A 16,289-nucleotide genomic window follows, 5' to 3' on the forward strand; every position below is an offset into this window, starting at 1 on the left:
CATGACCAAACAAAGGAAAGTCAATCACAATTCTGAAATCCTTGAAATTTTCAAATAGGTAAGGATCAATATACCTTTGTTGGATGCTATTAAACAGGTACCTTCCTATGCTAAATTTTTGAAAGATTTATGCACTGTGAAGAGAAAACTGAATGTGAAAAAGAAAGTCTTTTTAGCCGAACAAGTAAGTGCTATTCTTCAGAACAATAATGCTTTGAAATATAAAGACCCTGGTTGTCCTACTATTTCTTGTTTTATTGGAGAACATAAAATTGAAAGAGCCTTACTTGATCTTAGAGTTAGTGTGAATTTACTTTCATATTCAGTTTTTCAGAGTCTCAATCTAAGTGAGTTAAAACGAACTTCTGTAACTCTTTTACTTGCTGATAGATCTGTAAAAGTGCCTAGAGGAATAATTGAAGATGTGTTAGTACAAGTCGATAAATTCATTTATCTTATGGATTTTATTGTCTTGGACACGTAACTGTTGAAGCATGTAATTCATTTCCTGTTATTTTAGGACGTCCGTTTCTTGCAACTTCTAATGCATTGATTAATTGTAGAAATGGACTCATGAAGTTATCTTTTGGAAACATGACATTAGAGATGAATATTTTCAACATTTACAAGCAGCCTGGAGATGATAATGATTTACAAGAAGTAGATCATATTGAAGAATTAGTTCATGATCAACTTGAATCTACTTTGAGTAAAATTGAGTTGGATGAATCTGAAGATTTGCAAATAATTTATTCTTAGGAAGAAATCACGGATGAAAAAGGCACCAAAAATGTTGATGTTGATCTTTTGTCAAGAGTGACAACAGATTTGACATCTGACATCCCACCAATTGACGATTGCTCTCCTAACGAATCCTTACTTTCTCTTAGTTCAATGCCTTGGTTTGCTAAAAATATCAACTTTCTTGCTTTAGGAGATTTGCCAGCTCACTAGAGTACTGAAGAAAAAGGAAAGTTTTTGAACGAAGTGAAGAACTTTTATTGGGATGACCCTAACTTATTTAAATATTGTCCTGATCAAAAATTTCAAAGATGCATTCCTGACAATGAGGTAAGTAGTGTAATTAAACTTTGTCATTCTGAAGCATGTGGGAGTCAATTCTCATCAAGAAAGATGACTGAAAAAATCTTACAAAAAGGATTTTATTGGCCCACCATGTTCAAGGACACACATGCATTCTGTAAAACTTCTGAAAATTGTCAAAAAGTTGATACTGGTCAAAAAGTTTTGCTTTATAATTCTCGACTTCATTTAGTTCCTGAAAAAATAAGATCAATATAGAGCGGTCCATTTATTTTGAAACATGTGTATCCTTATGGGGCCCTTGATATTGAGAATTCAAATAATGACAATGTTTTGAAGGTAAATGGACATCGTTTGAAAGCTTACTTTGATGAGTTTCCTAGTGAAAATGAATCCATTGGTTTGAATGATCTTGTAGATAACGGTTGATTATTTTGTTTTTCTCACTTTTTTTTTGTGTGTTCCTTTTTTGTGTGACTTTTTGTTTTGCTAGTTTCTCTCACCACGGTCAAATGGCAGATAACGGTACTCTGTGACTCTTAAGTCGGTTCTTTCAGTTTCCCATGATAACTGATATTTGTGTATATATTTGTGCAATTCTCTGCTCTTTCTTCTTTCTTTGAATCTCTCATCCAATTCTCATTTGAAAATGGACACCACTTTTGAAAAATTAAAAAAGTATTTTCCCGCTCTACCTCAGAATGCGATTACAAAAATTTATCGTGCTAGATGTGCAAGATTAAAGTTGTTAATGAACCATGGAATTCCTAAAGATATTCATTAGCTGATTGAAGCAAAGGTCCGGTTATCAGGTGAGTCCTCCAATTCTTTCATTTCACACATGCCTGGAACAGGTAAAAGCACTTTTGCAAAGAAACGTCATGCAAAACGACTGCAAGTCTGTCACAGATGTGCCAGAAGGACTTGTAATGCGACATATCATTCTTTAGGAATGGTATCTGTAAACCGTGAAGATAAAATACAATTCATTAAGGATGGCCTGAGTAAGGGGTCTTTAGATAATCTTTTATTGACTCCTGAGACGCACCCTAGTGGAGAAGTGCATCGTGTTATTTATGATTTATGGTCCCAATTCCATAAAGAACATGCTCGACTTAGTCTTGGGAATCTGACTAAAAAAGACCCTATTTGCCAGTTTTTAAGAAAACTGGATGGGAAGCCTATCCCCGACCCATAGAGGGCGTTTAAGCCGTTCTTAGACGTAAAACCAAGGAAAGATGTGAGCCACAATCACAACTACTTGTACATACACATGCTTTTTCAAAATAAATAAATAAATAAAGAGAGAGAGAGACAGAGTGAGACTACAGTTGGCCTACATATAGGTGGTATGATTGCATTTTCAATTTCTCATCTATAAATTCTTCTCTTCCTTCCCTTCATTTCTACTTAACCCATACATTCATCAAATATAGAAGTGTGTAGAAATGGCAGGTTCCTCAAGTCATCACATAAATAATATTTGTGTTTTCAGTGGATCCAATCCTGGGAAAGAAAAAGAGTTTTTAGAATCAGCAAATCATCTTGGTCAGGTACTAGCTGAGCAAAAGATTCATTTAGTGTATGGAGGAGGCAGCCTTGGGTTAATGGGGGGAGTGTCAAAAGCTGTATTTTTAGGAGGTAGTCAAGTTTTGGGGGTTGTCCCCAACGCTTTAGCATAAGGGGACATCATTGGAAAAACAATTGGAGAGGAATTACATGTCCCCAGAATGTGTGATTGACTGAATGCAATGTTTAACCATGTTGATGTCTTCATTGCCTTACCAGGTGGCCTGGGCACATTGGAAGAGATCTTTCATATTTCCTCTTGGGCCCAACTGCACATTCACCATAAACTCATAGGTTTGTTAAATGTTAATGGTTTTTATGATAAGTTGTTGTATTTTCTTGATCATGCTGTGGAATAGGAATTTCTAACATCTTCAACACGACAAATCATAATCTCTGCTGCTACTGCTGAATAATTGATTGACCAATTACAATCTTTCATCCCTGTAATTAATCCCTCCATGAGTCGCATAAATTGGTCAACTAAGGAAAGCCGTAAAAAGCTTAGATTGGATTTGAGCCTTCGTTTGTAAAAACTTTGTGTCTTTTGATTTTATTATTGTGTTTTATTGTTTTTTATATTTGTTTAAGTGTGTTTCAGGTTTGTCAATGTTCGTTATTTCAGATGATGTCTTCTATACTCTATCTTTCTACCTTAAGACATTGAGGACAATGTCTCATTTTGGTTGGGGGGAAAGGGTAGTAGTTGATATTTAAAAAAAAAAACTGTGTTTTCTATTTCATAAACTATTTGCAAAACTATTGTTACTAGGATGACAAAGTAAAAGGAGTTCTTTTGTTAAAGTGACTCTTGAGACGCATCTTAATAAACGTTCTTAACAGGGTCTATCAGAATACTTCTTGAAATATTCAGGTTTACAAACTCTCGTATTGGTAGCATTTGATTCTGCTCATATGCTCATTTAACAAGTATTTTTAAATCTTCATTTTCACACACACACTTAAACATAAGATTATAGGTTGCACATTGGATTATTACATTATTTATGTTCTTTTGTTAAAGGTAACAACTAAGGGAAAAGGATAGTACATAATTTGCACAAAAAAAAACAACAAAAAAACAAAAAAAAAATAATGATAATGATAATAAAAAGGTAGATAAGTTTGGTTTCGTAGCCTCCCTAACCTAAGCAATTAAGCCCAAAGGGGTGTTTTAACACTTAATACCCTAAAGTCAACTGACTTGGGAGCTATTGGCCCAACGCTTGTTACATGGGTTAAGGAGAAAAGCTTAAGGGAATCAAACATTGCACTATCTACGTATCAGTATCTGTAACCCGAGTTGCTAAGCTCATAGGGTGTCTCAACACCTAATGCCCTAAGACCAACTGGTCTGGGAGTCATTAGCCTAAAACTCGTTACATGGGTTAAAGATGCATTGTGTTTCAAGTTGTATGTGTATATAAATAAATAAAAGAAAAATAAATAATAATAATAATAATAATAATCTCAACCTAAGGAAGTTAGCCTTAAACATTAGAGCAAAAATTTGTTTTTCTTCCAAGTAAAGCCCCATAACTATATGTTGATGTTTTGAACACAAAAGAAAGGTTTAGTAATATCTTGTTTAAGAGGTATTGAGCAGACATATGAATTTAATGAGAGTTTGTTTATCTGGATAGATTAATGGAAGTTGAATGATGAATGCCTTGCTTTATGGAATTTGCAAATTTTTTTCCTATTTGAACGCTTTAATTACTAGGGACTACTAATAAGTTAGTTGGGGGGTGTGATTAGTACTTAAAAGTGCATATTATCAAGGTTTTATATCATCATTCTGCACTTAAAGTATCAATAACTCCTTAACTAAAGCATGTTTTATAATAACAAGTCTAATACTATAAAATGCCCTAATATATGGTAAATGTTCATCTTAAATGTAGGCTTATAACATAAATCAAAGGATTGCTTGATGAATTCAACCACTGAAATTTGTGAAGATAAAGAGAGGGTGAAACTTAGAAAAAAGATGTTGGTGCAGTCCAAACTGGAACACTGTTTGGTAATTGGGTCATATCTCGAGTTCTAGATGTCCAAATCACCTCACATTTTTTCATAGCTTCAGTAAGACATAGGCCTACAACTTTCATGTTTTCATCAAGATCTAAGAAGGCCGTTTTCAAGTCCAAATTATAGCAACAATGGAGAAGTCTGAATCTGTCCTGCAGCCCAAACACTGTTCAGTGTTTGGCCCATATCTGGTGTTCTATAAGTCCAAATGACCTCCATTGTTTTTTCCTGGAAAGTTGAGTCAATTTCCTACAACTTTCATGTTTTCCAGTGGACCCAGTTCGGACGGTAGCATTTTTGTTTTATTTAGATAAGAAGATAAGGATTTTTACCAAGTCAAAAGTTGGTCACCCACTCAACAATTAGTCATCAAATCAATAATTTTGAATTTTGGCCTATAAAAGAAAGCATTTGCCATGCATTTGGTTGGCTTGGTTGTTCAGATCAAGTTCATGCTCTTTATATTTTTTTTGTAATTTTTAAGTTTTGCTTTCATTAATATCTTGTTTATGTTTTTCATTTCATTTCCTTTCCTTAGTTAACTTGTATCTTATTTATGTTCTTGTTTTGCTTATTTATGTTTCTCTTCTTCATTATGTTTAGCTAAGTTTATTATGTCAAGGTGAAAAGGTTACACTAATGGTGTAAAAACAAGTATAATGTAAACTCAACATGAACCTTAATGTTTAATATTAACATGTCTTATCTTTTTATCTTACTAATTCTTAATACATTGCTTGTTACGTGGTTAATCTAGATTTGTGTTGTATAACACTTGGTACAACAAATGTTTGGCACTCTCATAGCCCAACCATATGGTATTATCTACACCTGGGCTATGAAAGGAACTTGATTTGTTGTTAACATCAGTTAACATCATGAATTCCTGACAATATTTAAAAGTTTGGTGTTATGTAAATAAGATAATTAATATGATCATGTTAATAATTTATAATGAGTTATTAATGACAAATCATCCGATTGAAGCCTCTTTCGTGTGTGGTTTCAAATTGAGTAATAAGAGTTTATACTATACTTGTTTGAAATACTATTGGTGGATCTTCTAACCTTGACATTTGTTTTTATCATTGTTTAATCCTTACATTAATCTTTCATCTCAAAGTTCTCATTAATTTCTTCATCTTCTTCTTTTATTATTATTATTATTATTATTATTATTTACATTATATTTAAATTATATAATATATCTCTTTGATCTTTTCATAAACTTAGTATATAGGCTGGAAACCTGTGACCCGATCTTTTAGATTATTCTCAGGTATAACAACGCCACGTACTGAGTATTATTATTATTATTATTATTATTATTATTATTATTATTATTATTATTACTATTAATATTATTATTACTATTACTATTACTAATATTGTTATTATTATTGTTTTTGTTGTCTTGTTATTTATAATTTATACAATTAACCTCTCTGTGGTTTGACCCCGGTCTTGCCGGGTTATTTATTACTTCGACAATCCTGCACTTAGGAGAAGACATCAATCTTTTAGTCATGTCATCCCTCAAACTTTCAGACTTTTTTTTTATCATAACCAAATGATTCCAATCTTACTTTATAATCTCCAAGACTTCACGAGCCAATAGATCTTTGAATAAACCAGAAAATTAGGCAAGCCTAACAGTTCTTGAGATGTACTGTATGCCTCATTTATGTGTTACCATAAGGGACAAGGCATAACTTACATAACCTATGATCCTGACTAAAAGTACCTAGCGTCTTTGTCCTCAAATCATCAAGACACTACCGTTGTGACCAACGAGGCTCTCCAATTGAAATTGCTACTAGGCAACTTTTGCAACTTCTCTATCCAATCTCGATCACCCAAGTTTCCTTATTCTTCTTCATTTTAAGGCTCAGACTTGATGCAAAATAGCTATTATGGAACATTCACCCTAAAGGGAGGTTCTAACTCTTTTACGTGAGACCAAAAGTAAGTTTACTATTTGGTCTCTTATTGTCCCAATGATCACTCCCATGAAGGCAATATGGAGGCTTATTAGGCAATGAGATGGTACAAATACTAATCATTACTAGTCTAAGCACTTAGCAAAGAGTTGGGGTTTGCATAAATTTAAACCTTAACTAATAGTCATAAGATAAGCCGCTAGTTCCGCACCTAACCTAAAGCTTTTTAGTGTATGCTCTCACAAATAATGTAAGACATGCATGATTGTCTTTGCATGACAGGATGTAAAGAGAATGCATGTTAAAGCTCATTAAACAAAGTAAACTAGTCATAGCTAAAATATAAAAAAATACGAGTTTTCACATAGCATAAACAAATAAAACAAAACTTAGTCCAATAGCCCCTAATGAAGTCGACATCCTGCCGTACCCTTCTCGTCGGAGGCACGACATTGCGACGGCCCTTTATGGGCATGTTCTGGATGGTTTTTGGTTGGATAAAAGAGTCACCACTTAGTATTATGGTTACTAGGAACCCTAACTGATTTTCTAGAGTTTCTAGGAAAAGGACTGATTGTTTTTTCTTACATGAGGTAAGTTGTATTGTTTTTTCTATTTATTTGTTATAGTTTGATGATATTTCTATTATGACAGGTTTGCTACAATGAACAAACCCTTGTTTTCTAGGTCAAGAACTTGGTCTAGAATGGTGAAATATCATCAATTTTTATTGAGGTTTTTTCAGGATGAACTTGGAATTTTTGGCTATTGTGTCATTATAAATAATATTTTAGATAAAATTCCTTACAATTTTTATTTTATATTATGAGTGAATGAGTTGTATTACTCATAATAATATTTTGAATAATAACTCGTATAGATTTGTTATCCTTATATTAAACATAAGCAATAATAAATCATTATACCTAATAATACTTTGGATATTAACCCTTTTTAGGTATTTTTATCTTTATATTAAAAGTGAATAATATTTTCTTGCCAAAATAAGTTTTAAATATTTTTAGAAATGTAGGGAAAAATCCTTTAGAATTCTACAAACTTGTAAATCCATATTTTTTTTTTTAAAAAAAAAAAAAAAAAAAAAAAAAAGCATGCCAGAATATTTAGATTTAAAAATGATGTTCAAATAATTTTTAGGACTTTTTTCCATATGCATGGAAAAAAGAAAAAAAAATATTATTTTCTTCATTATTTTTAGGCTTTGTTTGGCAAAAACCCATTACTTTAATAAAAAAATATATATTTTTTATCAAATCAGTGCTAAACAAAATAGGGCCTTAAACTATTTAACCCGAAATCTTTGGTTTGACCACAAACAGAACCAAAGACTCGGTTTGACCCAAAAACAAAACCAAAGCCAAAAAAAATAGATTAAACTTAAGAGAAATATAAAAACACAAAAAACTAAAAGAAAATAGATCAAACACAAAAAAAAAAAAAAAAAAAAAAAAAAAAAAAAACATAATGAATGTTCTTCATGAACCTTTAAAACATGAATTGTAAATCAGATCAAATATAGACAAACCAATGACACAAACATGTTGAAAATGATGCCAGGGTCAATAATTTAGTATTCATCTACTTTGATGATTAAATAATCATCACGATGTGGTCAAAAGAGGTTTCGGTTAAAAAAAGGCATAGGATTAAAACCCATTAAAATAGTTATTGATGCAAATAAACCTTAGATTATTAACTAATCAAGTCTAACAAAGTGTCTTGTGTAAAGAAATAGATCAAAATTGATCCAAATCCTATAGCTAAGACAATGTTCTTTTCAAGAACACGAATAACATTGTCCAACAACCAAGCAAGATTGGGACCCAAACCATGATCAGGAACCAAGAACATGCACTAACAAACAACAAAAAGCATCAATAATCTTACTGCCATATCTAACATATTTCAAAACCACTTTATTTCATTTAATCTAAATATCCAAGCATCATCTAAATATCTAGTAACATTAACAAACAACTCAAAGTGGGATTGAACAAAGAAAAAAAATTATATTTTGTGCATTTATCAAAATCAAAGCTAAAAGGAATACAATGCAAAAATGCTCAGAAACACCATAAAATATGCAAGAACATGCTAGAGATGTTCCTCATAAACATCATCTACTAGGCTAATAAGGGTTTTTACCTTTAAAGCACAACCAATGGCTACTGCCCATTAGCTTTTCTTTTATGAAGTTTAACTTTTCCATAGTCAAAGCTTAAGAGGTCCTTATGTTAGACTCTTGAACCTTCAAACTTAACATTATTATCAAGATTTTCCTCCTCTTCTCCCTTGATTTTTCAAGGTATTTATAAGGTTTTGTTAGGGGTTTTTTATAGATTCAATTAAATTTTGATTATCCTTCATCAATGCATGGCCCTATGATTGAAATGGTAGAGTTTTGGGTATGTTTTTACAGTTGTAAGCTTTGCACCTTACTAGTTTTACAATGGTGGTTCTGCAATAAACTTGGTTTTGGAGAATTTGATGATTTTACTAAACTCGACTAAGGAGTTGTTTCTAGCCTTTTGATTATGAGAGAAACATGGTCAATCTTTGATAATAACCCATTAAGAAAGCTTAAAGTGTGAACATACAAAAAAAAAATAATTTTTTTTCATAATGAGGATCACAATCATTAATGACTGAGTTACTCACTTTCAAAGCCTTGTTGAAGAAACTCCAATGTCATTGTTGTTGACTACCACTTAAAGCTGGTAGAGGGGGTACACACCTTTCATTTGGATCAAACCATGCTCAATTTGAAAGTTTGTAGCTTCACATTTATTCGTTGAAAGGTGTCAAATCAATCAGCCTAAAATTTATCAATACAATGATAATTGATCAGGGATAAGATGTTGTTAGGTTCATTGTTGAAGAAAACGAGATGTAAATGTTGAATGGGAATAACTAATCTTTGTAAAAGAGGTGTTTCTCAATCAAATAGCAGTAGTTACATCCTTTAAGGTGGTCAAAGATGTCATATTCATTCATTTAAAGATGTGTACTCTATTAGCTAAAAATGCCAAAAAAAAAAAAAAAGATAAACAGTGACTGAACGGCGTGTCATATAGGTTAAACCCTAAAAATTAAGGTTCTTAATTTAGGATTTGATAAACTTCAATTTAGTCCCTATTCTTTCAATTGCTTTTAATGACACCTATAAATGGCTCCTAACTTTTAATTTCATGCAATTCCACCCCTGACAAAGTTAATAATCAACCCCATAATTCAACGCCTTTTACAATTAGATCCCTCGTTCCTAATTTATACAAATTGACCCGCAAATAACCATCGAACTTTCTAGTGTCTTCAACTTGCCCTTTAATTTTGTTGATTTAAATCCATGAAGTCTCGCGCCTTTTACAATTTAGTATTTGGTTTTGAATTTCTTCAGTCAAGTCTCTAATTGCCTATTAAACTTTAATATTTATGAAATTAAGTCTCTGATATAACCAAATTAGCTTTTCAAAATTGCAATTCAACCTTAGACTTCAATTCCTTCCAATTAAATCCCAAATTGAATTCAAAAACCAATTTTCCTTGAAATTAAACCTGCAATAAATTCAATTAAACTCTGAAAAATCCTAATTGAGTTATTAAACATCCAATTTTTAATTTTTCTTTTCAAATTGAATTTTTCTTGTTAATGGAGCCTTTATCAATCAAAATTGAACCGTTAATTTTTCAACTTTGAATATTTTGACTTTTCTCAACTAGTCTTTGGAAATTTTTTGGACATTCTTAATGTTTTTCCTACCGATGTATATAGATATTTTTTTCAACTTTTATCAACTTTTTTTATTTTGTAGTTTGTATACTTATGCGGGGTCCCAAAATGGGTAACAATAGGCATCACAAATTGATGATGTTTCAAAATCCAATATGCTTAAGAATAAGGTTCTTGAGTGTTTGAATAGTGGTTAATCACACGTTCATGTTAATATTCCTTTCTTTAGAGTTTATGAAGTTGATAGTAGATGGTAGAAGACCTTACACCTACAAAACAATCCATTTTGGTGGGGTTTAGGGACCCTTTGATGATAAAGACAGTGATTTTTAATGAGGGATTGCAATAAATGAGAGAATGAGCTTTAAATTCTAAGAAAATAGAGTTTTTGTTCTTGTTTGTATATGATAAATGCTCTAATAATAAGATTATAAATACTTCAAAAAAAAACTTATGAACCCTTTACCTAGGTGGTTCAGGTGGTATATATAGCTTTTGAACCTTGTCATGTTGCTTGAATAGAGGGGTTAGAGTTTTATTTTCTTCTGATAGAATTAATAAGAGATAAATATCTCTTACACAAAATTAATGAGAGATAGATGTCCCTTACATAATATTAATATTGATGGAAATATGGTAGGCTCTTAGGAGACTTTATACACCTAAAGATGTTGGGAAATGATTATTCTTGAATTTTAATAGTTTATGTTAAAAGAAATAAGAATAAACAAACAAAGCCTCGTGACCGAACATGGGGTCTATAATGATCGTTAGTTCCATACATATTTGAATCTGGAATGATCCCAAGCCCTAGGGTGATGAGTCTAGCAACTTGAGAATCCTATATATACTTGGACTCAACATGTAGCTGAACTCAAGGATATCAAGTTTGATAACTAGTTAAGTTCACATGTATTTGAGCTTAACGTGTAGCTGAACCTAAGGATATTGGGTCTAGCAACTTATCAAGCCTATATGTACTTGAGTTTAGTACGTAGCTGAACCTAAGAATGTTAGGTATGGAAACTCATCAGACCTACATGTACTTGAGCTTAGAGCATACATGAACTCAAGGATATTGAGTCTGACAACTCATTAGGTTTATATGTACTTAACCTCAACATGTAGCTGAACCCAAGGATATTGATTCTGACAACTTACTATGCTCATATGTACTTAGGTTCAGCACATAACTAAATTCAAGAATATTGAGTTTGGCATATCGCCAGACTTATATGTATTTAGACTTAGTATATATGTAGTTAAACTCAAGGATGCCGGATTTAAAAGCAAGCCAAACCCACATCATCATCTAGGAATAACATTCTAGGTAAAAGTGTGTGTGTATGTTGATCCATCACTTATTAAACCATCGCACAAAGACTTTAGACCATGGAAATAATGAAAAACAAGATCAAATGAGCATCGTAAATTAGTATTTACGAATGCAATCACGTACGATTCTTATGAAAGATCAATTATTTGAAACACCAAAAGCGTTAGTGACTTGAGAATAAATTCCATTCTTTGTTAAGGCGTTGTTTATAGGCTAATAAGCATCCTCCTCCTCTTTCACCTTTTCCTTTTTCTTATGTTTTAAAGGCAAGGCCAGCAACTTTACCAAACCATAAATATGGTATTAGAAGATCAGCAGCATCAACATCTAAGCAGGTCATGGATCATGAGTATGTGATCTCTAGTTATCTCTTTTCTATACTTTGTTTTATCATAATTTAACTTGCAATTATGTATTTATGTTAATTGTTTTTCCTTGTTAATTTGATCAGGTCTGGAGAAAAAAAGAAGAAACACCAAAACAAGAGGCTTGACCTCATAGAAATCTACCAAAAAGCACTGGACGACCTTGTCAATGTGAACTCTCTCTTCACAATAGCTGTGTTTGTGGGCTTATCCCTAGCACACCCCGGCGAGCACAGCCTCGAAGACCGCACTGAGTGTGACGCGGATCCAGACGTAGCCAAACGTCTTGTCGTGTTCGAAGTCATATCATTTGCATTCTTCCTCTTGTCCAGCCTTGTAGCCAAGACCCTGAAGGTCCATCTCAACGTATACCGCCAAAAAAACCGAGGACGATTAAACTCAAGATTATTAGAGGCACCATGTTGTTACTGTCAGCATGGGGATCGATCTTTGGGTGTGTGTTCTTGACGATGTCAATGGTGGATGTGATTCAAATAAAGGTAGGGAAACTGTCCTGTGGGAGTGTTTACGCTTTCCGTGCTGCGGGATCGCTTATTGCTATAGTTCTACTGGCATTAGGCATTTATGTGCCCTTTATGATGCATGCTATATATTTCTCCATGACACATAGGGAGTGATGCATGCATGCATAACTAAGAGCAAATTTGGGCTGTACAACTATAATAGAATTAGAATTGAATCTAGGCTATTTGAATCCAATGTGCCTTTGTTTTTCTTTGTTCTATCATTTTTATTTTTATGAAGAAATTACAAATTAGTCACCCAATTATTAATTCTCAATGTAGATAAAGCTTTTTAGACTTGTATCGCAATGTGGGAATTGTTGTCAGGTAAAAAAAGAAAGTTACATATTTTTGAAGTCTAATTCCTCTTGTTTCTAATGGGGATCTCGATGACAAAGTTAAAACTAAATGTCAATATTATATTAATGAAATAAGTAAGCTACATATATAATGTTAGCTAGAATGTCATCTAAACATCTTGTCTTGCTACAAGATGATAGAATATTCATATGTTAACACTCATGTTCTATTTATAATTGAAAATTATCTTTTTACTTAAAATAGTAATTTTTAGGTATTAGATATCGGATGTAGTTTTTATATTTGAAATAATATACATGGACTAAAAAAATATAGAAGATTGTGTTAAGAAGAAGTGACCTACATGTTGATAATGGAGTAAGAGTTAATGCTCTAGCTAAAGGAACTTATTATTTAAATTTTCGACGTGGGATAATACTAGGGGTTGACTTTGATGAAATCTTCTCAATTGATAGATATGTTAAAATCCACAAGGACCCTGCTTGTTCTAGTTCTATACCATGATTATTAGATTTGGAAAAGAGAATTAATTGCATTGCTAAATAAGATCTTCATAAAGATGTATATATGACATAATACAAAGTTTTTGAATCTAAAAAATTCTCCAATAAAGTATGAAAGCTACAAAAATTTATTTATAGACTTAAGCAAGATTTGAAGAGTTGGAATATTTGTTTTGATAAGATAATTAAATTGTTTTATCTCATTACGAATATGAAAGACACTTGTGTTTATAAAATGGTTAATGAAAGTAAAGTCATTTTCTAGTATTATATGCAAATGACATATTATTGATAAACAAAAATGATATTCATTTACTCTAGTCAGTAAAGATTTGGTTGTCAAAAAAATTTTGCATGAAAAATAAGAGATAGAGAGTCTATATACTAGGAATGAAGATTTATAAATATAGATTTAAAAGGTTAATTGGATTATTTCAATCAATGTACATAGAATAAAAAAAAATAAAGTAGTTTAACATGGAAGAATATAAGGTTACTTACATATTTTACATTGGATATGTCTCTCTAAAAACATTTCCTAAAGATACAAATTAAGAGAGATAAGATGGAAATAATTCTATGAGTTTTGGCTATAAGATCCATCATTTATGCGATATTATATACAAGACTAGATGCATCTTATGTCTTAAGCATGGCGAGTAAAGACCAATTTAATCCAGGTAAGGGTCAATGAAAGATAGTTTAAAATAAAAATAAGTGCTTAAGAAGAATTAAAAATGTCTTTCTAGTCTATGGAGAAGATGAATTTGTGGTTCGGGGTCATTTGGATGCCAGCTTTTAACTAGATATTAATGATATCAAATCTTAATGAATATATGTTTTTACTATAAATAATTGTGTTGTTAGTTGGACGAGTTCCAAACAAAAGACCATAAGATTCTCAGCTGAAATTGAATACATATCCACATCTATGGTGGTAAAAGAGGATGTTTGGATTAAAACATTTATCACTAAATTAGATGTGGTTCTTAGCATTGTTGATTCAGAGATCATGTATTATGATAACAATGGAGCTTTTGCACAAGAAAATGAATCGAAGTCTCATCAATGATCCAAACATGTACTTACATGATTTTATTTGATTCAAGAAATCGTAGAAATAAAATATATAAAAATAGATATAATGATAAAATGAGTGCCTACAAAGGCACTGTCTTGGTAGAAGCATGGTTGTCATATAAAGCAAAAAAGCCTTAGATACATGAACTATTAGCTTTAGTGCAAGTGGAGATTATTACTGTATATATCATATAGTCAATTGGTTAGTTACATATGCCATTGAATTTATTCATGTAAAAAAATACATATTTATTATTATTAAAGATATTCTTTATCTTTAATATTCATTTATGCTTGATTAATGAATCTAGAGTATATATAAAGTTTTATGATAAAAAATGATTTGCAAAAGAAATTATAAAGTGGTTAAAATTATAATATTTATATTGCATCAAAGTTTTTATTTCTAAATATCCTTGATTGATTTCTTTATTAAACTAGACATTAATTAGAGTTTTTGAGACATATATATATATTTTGTTATGTTCCATATGAAAGAAAATAATTATTCTTATAAGTTAAGGTACATGAATACCTAAAACTAATATGTAAATGCTTGTGTAATAATGTAAGAACCTCAAAAATAAAATAAAATAAATATTAAAAGTGATGTAAGATAATTAAAAGTTGGGCTCCAAAGACAAAAACTTTTTAGTATGGTTAGTTATTGAAATAGATTGAAACGGGATACCGGAGGAAACGAGAAACTTTTGAAATAAACTATAATGGCATTGTAGTAATTTTAGAGACTTTTCTCATGATATAAATAGCCTAATAGGTTCCTAATGAAGCTAAGTGCGGCTGACAACAACCAAAAGAGAAGGGGGAGAGGGATTTTCATGTTTTTCTTCAAATTTGTTCCACAAAACCTCATAAAAAACAACCAGATTAAGAGGTGAAGAGGAGAATTAAAAGATTTGGAAGGGGTGTGTATACAAATTGGGAGGAATTAAACTTAAGAGAAAGAGAGGAATTTAGAGAAAACAAGGGAAAAGGAAAGGAGGGGAGAAAAACCAAGCAATTCTTACCTTTCTTTTCCACTTGAAAGTTTGATATTAAAAGGTAATGAGCTCTATCTTGGTTCAATTAATATATATAATTTATTTTTTTAATTTATGAGCATACTTGTATATTGAAGAAATTATGGATTTAAGGAATTCTTGCTTGAATTGTTTAAATTACAAATCATTAAAATTTGATAAAATGAGTCAACATTATTATAATCAATGAGTGATTTTAATAAAATGAGAAAAATGGATAATATGAATCAGTAAATTAATCACATGGAGAAAAAAAAGTCTCAGAACAAAATTTCTCAATACAGGGAAATTACTGAAAAAATAAAAACACACATAAACCTAGTGATAACCTGGATGTTTCGATCACAATAAGTCCTGATAAACTTTTTTGGGTTGCAAACTAATGAGTTTAAATTAGTAATTAACTAACATAAATTCAATAATAAAATAAACTCCTAAATAATGTTTAATGCGTTAGAAAAAATTTAAATTAATAAATTATTTAAAATTAAATAAATAGAATAGAATAGAATAATACAAAAAAGTTTTCATGTTAAAAATTCCTATATATAGCCTAGATCTCCGATTTTTGCATATTCTTGACAATTTGAGTCTTGATTTCAATCATGTCATTCTCTTCTAATTTCAAACATGTCATTCTCTTTTGTTTGGATGAATTATTGGACCTACAATAAATGGTTAGAAAGCTTCAGATATCTAGTTTCTATCTCAACTTTAATCGAAGAAAAATTTCACTTGTAGCTCTAGATATATCTTAAACGGTATACGAAGGTCTTGTTTGACAT

This window comes from Populus alba, chromosome 14 (assembly GCF_005239225.2).
Source record: "Populus alba chromosome 14, ASM523922v2, whole genome shotgun sequence".
Lineage (NCBI taxonomy): Eukaryota > Viridiplantae > Streptophyta > Magnoliopsida > Malpighiales > Salicaceae > Populus > Populus alba.